The sequence below is a fragment of the Pinus tabuliformis genome, chromosome 5_2 (genome assembly GCF_031772625.1).
Source record: "Pinus tabuliformis cultivar Carrire ecotype Pingquan chromosome 5_2, CPIR1, whole genome shotgun sequence".
In the NCBI taxonomy this organism is placed as follows: domain Eukaryota; kingdom Viridiplantae; phylum Streptophyta; class Pinopsida; order Pinales; family Pinaceae; genus Pinus; species Pinus tabuliformis.
Genome location: NC_142306.1, coordinates 527,889,632 through 527,901,811, shown reverse-complemented (window position 1 = coordinate 527,901,811; position 12,180 = coordinate 527,889,632). Strand labels below are relative to the sequence as shown.

Sequence of the window (12,180 nt, the reverse complement as noted above, 5' to 3'; positions counted from 1 at the left end):
TATCCACCCTCAAAAACCATTCCCAAAACATTGAAGTGTGGTGCAAAACAAATTGCTGGTAGGCTATTAATGCTACCAAAAATCATTCACTCTCTAATTTCACAAGAAGCTCCTAATCAAGATACCTCCTCCACTATGGTTATAGCAAGTTCTTGCAACCGTGTGAGCTACAAGAAATTAAAACTACTTTCGAATCTCCACCAATTTTACGGGACTTGACTTCTCTTCATGCCCTAACTATTTTGGATTGATTGATCGGTTAACTAGATGATCACCGAGTTTGACTAAAGTACCGCTACTTAAATGACCTTCCACTAGTTCCTCCAAAAGTTAGAACTAGTTTAATTGACGACAACCTGAGATAATTGACCTTTATTGCCACAAGTTAGCAATCAGATATGCAGAACTGAACTCTAACTCCTCCAACTCGAATTTATTGAGTAAACTAGGTGAAACAAGCCATGTCACATAGGTTAACATCATCCAAGTTGTCTGTTGATGTGGAAATTTGAATTTTTTCAATTTAATCAAGGAAAAATCAAATTGAGAATTTCTTGCTGCATTTTTCAACACATAGTTCATTGGAATGTATTACTTTTGTTGGAAATGAAACTGAGAGGGCGGGGGGGGTGAACCAGTATTATCAAATTCTTTTCAATATATCTTCTAGATTTATACATTAATCATTAGTTTGTATGTCAGTACCATATAATAAGGAGCAAGAACAGGAAAAACAGATAATCACATTAAGGAACACCAGATATAAGGTGGAAACCCAATGTGGGTGAAAACCACCTGGTGCAATATGTCTCTATCTTCTTTCAATTAGAAACTTCTTTTACAATGATTTTGTACTGGTGCATTCCTTTACCAGTATGCAGGCTGCAACCTGGAGAGAGCTACAACCCTCTCTCATTTTCCAGTCTCTCCTGCAAGGGAGCTACAACCCCCTTAGCTCTTCTACTTCTTTAAGGACCACGTTTCATTAATTTTCAGGCTGGATCCGAGAACATAAAATAATCATCAAGTACATGTGAATCAACCAATCTCCTTCTCAATCAACCAATGAATTAGCCAATAACTTCTCAGAATGCAGTAACCAGATCAACAATACCAGTAATCTAAACCCAGAACTCTTCAGCAATAGATAAAAGACAGCCAACAAATATTTCAAGAAAAGTCTGCAACTTCACCATTAGAAGCCTGTGAATATCCGCAGCTCTTCTGTGTCTAAACTGCGCAGATCCACACCTGGTCCTTCTTCTGCTCTACGTACCTCGGCACCTACTCCTTCTACTGCACTACATACCTCTGCTCAGATCCACACCTGCAATGTCTGCTTGGCAGCGTACCTCCACACCTGGTTCTTTTATTCCTCTGCGTACCTCCGCACTGTGCCTTCTGCTGTGCTGCATACCTCGCACCAATGCCTTCTGCTTCCCTGCGGACCCCTGCACCTATGCCTTCTGTTGCTCTGCGGACCCCCACACCTGCACTGTGGATCACCTTCGGACCTCTAAATAGAGCCAAATTAACAGTCCTCCAATGTGCCACAGATAGTCAGATCCACATATCTGATCATGCACCTGAGAGATCACGACCTATCAATAGATTCGCTTTAAATTTCACCTTGATTTAGATCTAGCTTTTAAAACCGATCACCCAAAATTTCAGATCTTAAGATATTCAAATTTCACAAGTGACTAGCCAAGTGATCTCCTTTCCTTTTTATAGTCAAGCCCTTATTCACACCATGGGACAAAACCATCGAAAACCAATACAAGGGATCCAAACCGGGGTTCAATAATTGAGATCCTATACCGCGGGCCAAAACCATAGGATCATGAACGTCGGGTTAAATACCATGGGCTACACATAAGAATTCCCATGTGTGTGTGCTTTTTCTAAATTGGAGTGAGTGGACTGGGGTCCGCACCTTCTGTTCGGATAACTTGCGGACATGACCGCACTTGGTGAATGGCGTGTCTGCGGGTCCGTACCTTTTGAATGGTGTACCTGCAAACCCCTTATTTTTCATCATTTTGAGAGCCAGAACAGGGTTTTTCCACTTGAGTGAGTTTCCATCAAGTACAACACCTGTGCCATAGCGCCAAACCTGAATCATAATGCCAACAATCTCCCCCTTTGGACTTGATGGCAACCCCAAGATCCTCAAAGTCATTCTCCCCCTTTAACATCAAGGGCAAAGGGTGGACCAAGATATTCTCTTCCTTTGCTATCGATACTCCCCGTAAGTCCCTACTGAAATTTTTGAATGAGCTCCCCCTTACTATAGAGCAGATCTGCAAAAGAAAAATTCTTCAAGAAGAACCATAATCTACTATACACCATACATGACCTTAACAAGAGAGATAGAGACATATTAGTAGCAATATTCAGATCAGCATCCATGTTTTCCTTCTATACTTTCTCCTCCAAGATCTTCTACCATAATGCCAACAATGCATTATTAGAAGAATATATGCTCCCCCTGAACCTGTGCCATTCGATCTTCGATCAATCCATAACCCAGCAAATGTACACGTATACCCCATATGAAACTTGCGTACAACCAACAATCTCTGAAACAGATGAGATTCAACAACAAGATGATGCATCAACTACCCCCAGCTTTTTCCTGAGGTATTCAAAGGTCTCCCTGGGCAATGGTTTGGTGAGTATATCAGCAACTTGTTCCTTATAAGGAACATAGTCCAACTTGACCTTTTATTCAAGCACTTGTTCCCGAAGAAAATGATATTTGATAGGTATATGCTTCGTCTTTGAATGCATGACTGGGTTCTTTGAAATGTTGATAGCACTTGTATTATCACATAGGATGGAGATAGGCGGTGTACAAGTGATTTGAAAATCCAGCAAGGTCTGCATCATCCAAAGGAGTTGAGTGCAGCAAGATGCAACATCTACATATTCCACTTCATCTACACATAAAGCAATCGAACTCTGTTTCTGGCTGAACCAAGATACTAATCTGGAACCCATAAAAAATGCACCACCACTTGTGCTCTTCCTGTCATCCACGCTGCCCACCCAATCTGCATCTGTATAAGCATGAAGTGTGAGATCTGTATCTCTAATATACCATAAGCCATAGTTTTGAGTTCCTTGAAGGTACTTGAAGATTCTCTTAACTGCCTGAAGATGAGCTTCCTTCGGATTAGCTTGAAATCTTCCAACTATTCCCATTGCATGCATGATGTCTGGTCGGGTACCTATCAAATAATGTAGACTTCCAATCATGGATCTATAGGTTGGTTGATGCACTGCTGCTGATTCATCATTTGCACTGAGGCTACATCCTGTAACCATAGGGGTACATACTAGTTTTGAATCTTCCATGCCATACTTCTTCAAAATTTGCTTGAGGTACTTGGTTTGAGACAAAAAGATACCGCCTTCATTTTGTTGGATTTGTAGACCAAGAAAATATGTCAGCTCTCCAAGTAATGACATTTCGAATTCTTTCTGCATCACCAAGGCAAAGTTTTGACTCATAGTTTCTTCATTTCTACCAAAGATAATATCATCTACATACACAACAAGTATTAGAAATTTGTCATTTTCAATTTTTACATAAAGATTGCTATCTGCTGATCCCTTTGAAAAGCCTTGTTGATGAAGATATTTGTCCGAACGATAGTACCAAGCCCTTGGAGCCTGTTTAAGACCATAGAGAGCCTTTTTCAGTCTACATACAAGATTTGGATCATTCCAAAGAATGAAACCATCTGGCTGCTCAATGTATGACTTCTTCTTCTAAGTCTCCATTCAGAAAGGCTCATTTCACGTCCATTTGAAATACTTTGAACTTCTGAAAGCTTGAGAGAGCAAGGAACATTCAGATGGCCTCAAGTCTTGCAACAGGAGCAAAATTTTCTTCAAAGTCTATTCCTTCTTGTTGAGCATACCCTTTACAAACAAGTCTGGCCTTGTTTCTAATTACTTCCCCATTTTCATTCAACTTATTTTTGAAGACCCATCTTGTCCCTATGACATTCTTATCTTTTGGTCTAGGAATCAACTCCCAAGTGTTGTTATTTTCGATCTACTCAAGTTCTTCATCCATTGCCTTGACCCAACATTCATCTTTGCATGCCTCTCTTACATTGTGTGGTTCAATGGAGGAGAGTGATGCCAAATAGCTTGAAGCTTCTGCAATTGTTCTTCTTGTTTGTATGCCTGCCTCCTTTTGCCCCAAGATTTGAGATTCTGGATGATTCTTTTGAACATACCTGGATGGAGTCTTCTCTTCTATCCTTGTCTGTTCCTCTGGTGCTTCTTGAGGTTCTTCTTCATCTTCAGTCTGATTTGGAGGGTAGTCTTCATCCTCTTCGATATTTTCATAATTTACTTGCCTAGGAATGTTTCCTTTTTCATCAACCACCACATCCATGTTGTCAACAATTCTTCCAAGTCTTTTATTGTAACACTTATATGATTTGTTGTGTGGAGAATAACCAAGGAGAATGCCTTCATCTGCTCTAGGTTCAAGTTTGCCAAGCTGTTCATAATTATTCTTAATATAGCATTTGCTTCCAAAAATTTTGAAATGCTTTACCGAAGGAGTCCCACCATACCAGAGCTCATGAGGAGTTTGAGTGTTGTTCACTCGGACATTTTTTATTTTGAGAATAACAACTGCAGCAAATACAGCTTCACCCCAGAAGGTTGCGGGAGTTCCAGACTCATCAAGCATAGCACGAGCCATTTTTTGAACCATTCTGTTCATCCTTTCCACCACTCCATTTTGCTAAGGAGTCCTAGCTGTAGAGAATTCCCTTCTTGTTCCATCTTCTTCACAAAAATTGAAAAATTCATTTGAGGTAAACTCCCCGCCTCTATCAGACCTGAGGCACTTAATTTTGTGATCTGATTCGTTTTCAGCCAAAGCTTTGAAAGATTTGAATTTTTCAAATGCTTCGTCTTTGTGTTTCATAAGTCCTAACCAAACCATCCTAGAGAAGTCTTCAATGAATAATATAAAGTATTCTTCTCCTAGAGGTGACCTTTTCCTAAATGCACCACATACATTTGTATGGACTAGTTCAAGAGGCCTGCTGGCTGATCCTTCCTTCTCAGGGAAGTTAGTTCTGGTTTGATTACCAAACTGACATGATTTTCATATGGTGTTGTCTAGAATTTTGATATCTGGAAGACCACGAACTGCCTGGTATTTGCATGCTTTCCTTATTTGTGAAAATCTTAGATGCCCCAACCTCCGATGCCATAACCAGTGTTCATCATCCTTGCTAAAATAGCATTGTTGTTGTCCTTCTTCAAATATGTATAAGTTATTTTGAGTTCTTCTGCCTTTGATCACTGTTTTTCCTGTATCAATATCACGAACACTACATCCATTTGATCGGAATATTACCTCAGTTCCTTGATCGCACATCTGACTGACACTCAGTAGATTATGCTTCAAGCCATCAACATACAAAACATTTCCAACTTTGACCTTTTCTTTCAACTGAGCAGTGCCTCTTCCTTTTATGACTGCAGGGGTATCATTTCCAAAAGAAACTTTTTTTCCCTTCTCTAAAGCACTATATGATTCAAATTTTTCTTTATCACCTGTCATATGCTTTGAACATTCGCTGTCGATGTAACATTGATTTTCCTGTCCTTCTGCATTAAAAGCTATCCCACATCTTTCTGGTTGTGGTTCCTTTATTCTCCATGTTCTGGTACTTGAGGCTTGTTCCTTTGTCTGCCAAAACATGCTCCTGCATTCAGAATCTTCATGACCAAAGTTATTACAAATAGAACATTCAATTTCATTTTCAAGGGCCGAAAAGTTGTTATACGTCCTTTTCATGATCCTAGTCATACTCCTTTGTTTTTGGGCTTCTCTAGTCATGATTGTTTTATAGGCAACACATTGAGCATATTTGTGGCCAAAGTTATGGCAAGAGAAACATTGGCCATTGAAGAAACTTCTGCGATTATCAAATCTACCTGCCAAATGATTGTAGTTTCTATTGTCATCCATTCTTGAGGCAAATTGAGAAGATTTTACATGTGGCTAGTTGTAGCTTTTGTTCATCCTTAAGGTGGATTTCCCCTGATTTACCTGGTAGTATTTTTTTATTCTTGATGTAATCCGTCCCTGTTTTACCTGGTGATCTCCATTCGCCTTTTGCTCATTCCTCCTTGATGCATTGAGATAACTCTTTGAGGTGGATGCATGAGAGGCTTCTCCATTATACCCCAGACCTGTCTTGATTAGTGGAGAACGCTGTACATTGATAATATCATCCAGAGTTTCAGATCCTTTAACAAATTTAAGATTGAGAGCCTTTGTTTTCTCAATTTCTTTTCTAAGGCCAGCAACTTCACATTCTAACTTCTCAAGACATTTTTCTTTTTCATCAAGTTGGAATTACAGAGTATCAATGATCACATTCTTCTCTTCTAAACATGTTTTGAGTCTAGAAATATCTTCATAAAATCCATCCATATCTATAGCATCCATGTAATCATCATCTTCAAATGCCATTAAAATTTTATAGTTATTACCTCGTTCATCTTCATCACTATTTGAAAGACCATCATTATCTTCATGAGTGTAGTAACTTTTCTTAGTTACATTTTGTTTCTTGTTCCATCTAACAGGTTCCTTCCCTTTGTCAGTTTTATCCTTATGAGGACATTTGGCAGCATAGTGACGGACTCTCCCCCAAGCAAAACATTTGAAAGGTAACTTACCTATGAATCTTCCAGTACCCCGTTGAAGGTTTTTCACAAAATTTGATTCTTCTTCCTCTTCTGATGCATGTCCTAACTCATAGTAGTCTCCTTTGCCTGAAGCCTTGAAAGCTACTTCTCTCATGTCTGATGGTCCTCCTTTCCTCATTTCATAAGCAGTTAGAATGCTGTGTAGGTGTGACATGGTAAGGTTTCGAAGATTCTCCTTTTCTTCTATTGCAGAAACTTTAGATTCAAACCTAGGGGACAAAGATCTTAGAAATTTTTCAACCACAACAACCTCTTTTATTTCTTCACCCAAGTTTTTCATACAATTAACAATCTCATCTACATGAAGGAAATAGTTAGCCACACTTTCATCATTGTGCATTCTGAGATTTTCATACTGAATCCTGAGGGTTTGAAGTTTTGCTCGTTTTACCTGTTCATCTCCTTCATAGCTCAGAACAATCTTGTCCCATATTTCTTTTGTGGATTTATACTGCATTACCTTGACAAAATCTGATTGAGATAGGCATCCTAATAGGGTATTGACTGCTTTTGCATTTGTTTCATATTTCTTCTTCTCAGTCGGATCTATAGGAGTTGCTGAAGGAAAGGTGTACCCTGTATCTATGATATCCCAGACTTCTGTACCAAGTGATTGAAGATAGGCAGTAACTCTTACCTTCCAATATACGAAGTTTGTCCCATCAACAATCGGTGGCCTAATAGATACTTCCCTCTCATAGTTGCTCATGATGATGGATCTTCCTCCAAGCGATCAAGATTCTTCAGAAGGACCTGCTCTGATACCAATTGTTGGAAATAATACTGAGAGGGGGAGTGAATCAGTATTATCAAATTCTTTTCAATATATCTTCTAGATTTATACTTTAATTTATTCTTCAGATATTGATCATTATTTTGTATGTCAGTACCATATAATAATGAGCAAGAACAAGAAAAACAGATAATCACATCAAGGAACACCAGATATAAGGTGGAAACCTAATGTGGGTGAAAACCACTTGCTGCAATATGTCTCTATCTTCTTTCAATTAGAAACTTCTTTTACAATGATTTTGTACTGGTGCAGTGCTTTACCAGTACGCAGGCTGCAACCTGCAGAGAGCTACAACCCTCTCTCATTTTCCAGTCTCTCCTGGAAGGGAGCTACAACCCTCTTAGCTCTTCTACTTCCTTAAGGACCACGTTTCATTAATTTTCTGACTAGATCCAAGAACATCAAATAATCATCAAGTACATGTGAATTAACCAATCTCATTTTCAATCAACCAATGAGCCAGCCAATGTAACCATATCAGCAATACTAGTAATCTAAACCCAGAACTCTTCAGCAATAGATAAAAGACAGCCAAAAAATATATCAAGAAAAGTCTGCAACTTCACCAATAGAAGCCTGCGAATATCCACAGCTCTTCTGTGTCTAAACCACACAGATCCACACCCTGTCCTTCTTCTGCTCTGTGTACCTCCGCACCTACTCCTTCTGCTGCACTGCGTACCTCTGCTCAGATCTGCACCTGCACTGTCTACCTGGCAACGTACCTCCGCACCTGGTCCTTCTGTTCCTCTGCATACCTTCGCACTGTGCCTTCTGTTGCGATGTGTACCTCGCACCAGCGCCTTCTGCTTCGTTGCGGACCCCTGCACCTGCGCCTTCTGCTGCTCCGTTGACCCCTGCACCTACACTGTGGATCACATGCGGACCTCTGAATAGAGCCAAACTAACAGTCCTCCAATGTGCCACAGACAGTCAGATCCACAGATCTGACCATGCACCCGAGAGATCATGACCTATCAATAGATTCGCCTTAAATTTCACCTTGATTTAGATCTAGCTTTTAAAACCGATCACCCAAAATTTCAGATCTTAAGATATTCAAATTTCACAAGTGACTAGCCAAGTGATCTTTCCTTTTTATAGTCAAGCCCTTATTCACACCATGGGACAAAACCATCGAAAACCAATACAAGGGATCCAAACCGGGGTTCAATAATTTAGATCCTATACCACGGGCCAAAACCATAGGATCATGAACATCGGGCTAAATACCATGGGCAGACATAAGAATTCCCATGTGTGGCACTTTTTCTGCATTGGAGTGAGTGGATTGGGGTCCGCACCTTCTATTTGGATAACCTGCGGACATGACCGCACTTGGTGAATGGCGTGCCTACGGGTCCGCACCTTTTGAACAGTGTACCTGCGAACCCCTTATTTTTCATCATTTTGAGAGCCAGAACAGGGTTTTGCCACTTGAGTGAGTTGCCATCAAGTACAACACCTATGCCATAGTGCCAAACCTGAATCATAATGCCAACAACTTTCACTATGAACTTGGCATAGTTCACATGTTAAGTTCATAAGGTTTTGGGATGATTTGGTTCTATGTGTTGTGTATATAAATAATAGGTGTCCAACTCTTGCTATTAGAAACAAGACTCCCTATGAAATGTGGTATGGCCACATTCCTTCGGTGAGACATCTCAGGGTTTTTGGTTCCTCATATTATGCCTTCATACCGAAGGAACAGATAAAAAACTCAGTGCAAGGAATCCAAATGTATCATGTTTGGGTACTCATACCTCCAAAGCATACCATCTATATGATGAAGTGAATAAGAAGTTTATAATATCTAGAGATGTGATCTTTCTTGAGTCTTCCAAGATTGACAATGTTGTTGAGTGGTAGCTTAATTGTTTGGATATATTCAAACATGCAAAGTATTTTCAAGAGTTTGATAGTGAGATTCCACATCTCCCTCTCTTAGCTCTATAATTTCTATGAAGAACCTTGAAGAAATCAGGTTGAAGGAAATTCCTTCACCTGCTTTATCAGGAAAGAGCTAAGAGACTATTAGTAGTAGGTAGCCAAATCTAACAAGCGGTGAAGGTACATGCAAGATACAAAGCAAGGATTAATGCAAGGAGTAATGCAGAGGAGTGTACTGACTACATACATATCATCAAACATCTTTCATCCCACTTAGGATGCCTTGCATTGTGCCTGGTTAGTCATAAGATCATGTTGGTCACAACCTTAGTAGCTTAAATAAACAAGTGGTAATACTCTTCATCTTCTAAGCTATGTGATAAACAAGTGAAAGGGAGCAAGACTCATAGATCAAACACATGGAATCACTTTCAGTTCTTGCAACCATGAATGTCATTGAAGATGAAATGATACGAGAATGATAAGAAAACTTTTAAGCTACATTAAGAGGTGTATTTAAAAAGATGTGCTTTGTTTTCCATACCTAGCCTCAAAAGGGTTATGCATCAGATGGAGTCTTCATGCGGTCCTAATATTCTATCATACCTTGGGTTTCTTGGTCTGCTTATTTTTCTCCTCAGCTCCTTGAGAGTCATCTATCATGTCATCTTTCCTCGTGGCCCGTGAGAGACATAATTGTGTATTTTCAACGGGCAGTGGCAGTTGCGGGATGAGGCCTTGGGAGGACACATTTACACAGTTTTAGGATGTAAGGAATTACTTGGGACAAGGCCCTGGGTGGACACATCTATGCAATTTTAGGATGCAAGGCAGACTGGGTAATCAAGGGACAAAACTGCACAGTTTTTGGAGACAGTGGATTCTGGCTAAGGGAAGGACACTGGAGGAAACCACTGCACATTTTTGAATGGTAAGGGAGGTTGGGATTTCTGTACTTTACACGGTTCGAACAAGAAATAGAAAAGCTTGAGGGTTACATATGTGAAGTGTGTAGTTTAGGAAAGTTGGATGAGGCTAGGTTGCTAAAGAAACTCAAAAATTTAGCAAAGTGTGGGATTAGTGGAACTTATGTGAATAGTGATAAAACTTCACTATGATCACACACTTGAAAACTTATAAATACAACATAGACTATCCAGAACATATAACACATACTTCACTTAATGCAACAACCTTTGTGGCAGCTTACGATAAGTGCAGCTTTGATTATAGACTTTGGGAGGATAAAGGCGACACTTGTGTAAGAGTGTGTGAAATGAGTGTTAAACATGTCTCATTCTCATAAATATTTCCCCTTGAAGCAAAACAAACCTCCCTTTGCATGACAAGTGATTACCCCCATGCCCAAAGATGACACATTCTATGTAAAGATAAAAGCATAAACAACTCTTAAGATCGAAAAGGGGAGCTTGAGATCATCAACTTACCAATAAGTGACTAAGGAACGATTGATCACAATATCCATAGTAGGCTCTGAAATTTAAGTGTAGGTCAAAATTTTGGAGGGTGTTACAGCCTCTACAGCAGAGCGTTCACCTTCTTGCTAGCTTCATTTTCAACTAGTGCCTTGAATTCTACGAACTTAGAGAATGTCTCATATTTATTCCACGTGAAGAAGATCCAACACTCCCGTGAGAAGTCATCAATAAAAGTTACAAAATATTTGTGTCTGACAGTGTAGGTTATCGAGAAAAGTGCATAAATATCATAGTGGATCCTTTCTAGGACTGCATGTGCTTTGTTGTCCTCATCATGGAATGTGGATTTTATGTACTTTTGTAATGTACATCATTTGCACATATCCTATTGCTTAAGTGCTCCTTTAGAGAGGTGAGTGGTTATTTGTTCTATAATATTCGAGGCACCATGATACAAATGACCAATCTTTTTGTGCCAAAGTTCATTAACATCGCGACCTTCACTTTCTCCACCTTAGTGCTTAATGTAGCACATTCTTCCACATCTAGCTTATACAGGTTCTTCACACGAACGTCGATTTGCTTCACCTTCCCCATGGCTATGTGTTTCAGGAATGCTTTTCCTTTGTTGAATATCACTTCACAACCATGGTAAACCAACCACTTAGTGAATGCCAGTAGACAGACCCCTAATCCCTTACCTTTACCTTTTTTTACTATCGCCTCATATTGAAATTTTGAAGACAAAATATTTCTTTTCTCTTAAAAAATTCTCTTAAAGTCCCCCTCCATGTAATAGTGCCGAATGCAACAATAGACAAGTTGTCTCTAATCGTATCAACATATATGAAAGGGATAGAAGAGGAATTGATGTCCGAGAAATCTTGTCAGTGAAACTTGTTGCGTTCTTCTTAGTCGACTACCCCCACAAAACAAAGAGCCCAACAAATCATTGTCTTTATATAAGATAACATGAATGGTAAGTAAAATAACAATCTCGGTATAGGCGCAAGATAATACTTGTCTACAAGCTGGCCGACTTAGGGCGCACTGTCACAGTCAATTTTTCAGTTGTAATTAGATAATATCATCTTAAATTGGTATGTTTGTGTCTTAATTGTTAATTGTATTGAACATAGGTTTTTTTTTATAAGTAGTACTGATCTATTAATATAATACAAAAAAAGTTACAAAGAAACCTGATCTCAGAGATGTTAAGCATCAGTGATCATCACAAAATGCAACTGTTGGTATTGGATTGCCCCAACAGAAGGGAAACCTGTCCACGAAGCT

General features: G+C 39.4%; 1 pseudogene; it reads right to left on the bottom strand.

The window, feature by feature from the left end:
* LOC149160045 (GTP-binding nuclear protein Ran1B-like) overlaps positions 1-11,484 on the bottom strand; it is a 30,250-nt pseudogene extending 18,766 nt beyond the window's left edge.
* Between the last annotated feature and the right edge of the window lie 696 nt (positions 11,485-12,180).